General features: G+C 47.9%; 1 non-coding gene across 1 annotated transcript; it reads right to left on the bottom strand.

The window, feature by feature from the left end:
- Positions 1–1,037: 1,037 nt before the first annotated feature.
- Positions 1,038–1,111, bottom strand: Trnan-guu. Its single transcript has one exon. It is a non-coding gene; the product is annotated as a tRNA-Asn (tRNA).
- Between the last annotated feature and the right edge of the window lie 931 nt (positions 1,112–2,042).

The raw sequence follows: 2,042 nt of genomic DNA, 5'->3' as shown, positions 1-2,042 counted from the left end.
ACAAAGTCCTGATGCAACTCATATCAATAATCCCTGCCCCGCTTCTTTCCTTTCTCTCCCACTCCGCCTTCAATTTACATAACAGTAACCGATGTATCCGTCAGCATGTTGAGTTCAAGCGTTCTTACATTGTGTTGTACAGGTGCCGTATGTCATTTTGCGGCATGGAGTTGCATATCAGTTGTATTTGGTCGAACAATACGGGCCCGTATACTGCTGGTTTTGGATGACGCTGGAGTTCTCGGCCGATGACGTCCCATATGTGCTCCATTGGAGACAGATCTGGTGTCGGAGCAAGGCAAAGCAACATGTCGACACCCTGTAGTTCATGTTGGGTTGCAACAGTGATATGTGGGCGAGCCTTATAGAATTGGAAAACATTCCCTGGAAAGCTGTTCATCAATGGCAGCACAACCGGTCAAATCACAAGATTTAAGTATAGATTTACAATCAGGGTGTGTGGGATATAACCACGAGAGTACTCGTGATGTAACACAAAATCGCACGCCATAGCGTAGCTCCAGATGTACATCCAGTGTGTTTAGCATACAGGCAAGTTGGTTGCAGGCCCTCAACTGACCTACTTCTAACTAGAATTCGGGCGTCAGTGACACCGATGCAGAACCAGCTTTCATCAGAAAACACAACAGATTCCAAAACCTTCACCCTGCCCCCAATTAGCACGTCGCTCGGCCAACAGCGGCCTACTGCAGACCGACACTTAAGAGACACCAAATACAAATCGACATCGAGAGACAGGCCCTGTCATATGGCACTCGCGACGTGTACGCTGAAATTGAATGTAAATAATACGTCTTTTGTAGTGGGCGTCGCTCTACTGCAGTGTCACACACGACGAATAAATAGGAAAACAGTAGAACGTCTGCGTAGGGCCATGTCTTTATTTACAGTGTCACTTGGCTGAATGTGTATAAGGCCCTGTGGCATCACTCAAACACAGCCAAATTGTCACACTAGCTGTGTATCTCTAACAAAGTTGACGTATGTCCTCTCCTCTGTGACGGTTAAAACGATTTCGCCCCCGGGTAGGCTCGAACCACCAACCTTTCGGTTAACAGCCGAACGCGCTAGCTGATTGCGCCACGGAGGCCTCGATTTTGGTTCACTTGTGCTCTGTATATCATTGCAAATCCTATACCTTCTGCAGGAATCTCGCAGAATATTAGCATCTGCTTACGCCCCTTCACATGGATAACGTGCATGCACACTGTAGCGAGGCTCATAAACGAATGACATCGACAAGCATGACATTATACTACAAAATGCATACAAACCACTCTTCTGCCTATGCATTCAGAAAAACTCTGAGGCCAGTAGAATACTTGTCATAGGTTGTAGAACATCCCTTTCATTCAGTGTACTGCCATGTGTTAGAAGCTGGTCGAGATAGCGCCGCTCCATGCAGGAAGGTGAAAAAAATGAATGCCTTCTGTGAGGTTCGAACTCACAACCCCTGGTTTACGAGACCAGTGCTCTACCACTGAGCTAAGCTAGTCGCAAATGGCGTTGGTTTGGGGCCGTGGAATACAAGCGACTGGGTGTCTGGCTCGTTACTGTCCTGGAAGTAACAGATTTGTAACTTTTGTATCCCGCCTGGGAGGCGGCGCGTGGGTAGGAACGGGAGAAGGTAATACAAGTCGGTACTGCTAGAACGTGGTTTACTGGTGCAAAAACAAGGTGATAAACGATTACATTACTTTGTACGTAGGTGCGATGCTGAAGCGAAGTGTCCTGTCTGGCTGCACCTGATCAAATGGGCAGAAGCAGTCGCGGAGCTCGTAGACCTCGACAGCACCGGCTAGAGGGTGCTGTCGTCTGTGTCTCTCCTAGTGCCAACTTGAGAAACTGTTCTATGGCATCGTTGCTATCGATACCATAGTAACAGTTCTTTGTGTCGCTGTGGGGCCTAAAGCTGCTCAGATTTCTGCTACAGGTGCAGTACGATGTGCGAGGGGAATTCTCCAAACACAATATTTTTCCCTGTCGGTAGTGCCACGTGGTCGTCTGCAATCTGGTCATCT

The sequence above is a fragment of the Schistocerca americana genome, chromosome 7 (genome assembly GCF_021461395.2).
Source record: "Schistocerca americana isolate TAMUIC-IGC-003095 chromosome 7, iqSchAmer2.1, whole genome shotgun sequence".
Classification (NCBI taxonomy): domain Eukaryota; kingdom Metazoa; phylum Arthropoda; class Insecta; order Orthoptera; family Acrididae; genus Schistocerca; species Schistocerca americana.
The sequence above is the reverse complement of the archived record's forward strand: the minus strand, read 5'-3'. Positions and strand labels throughout refer to the sequence as shown.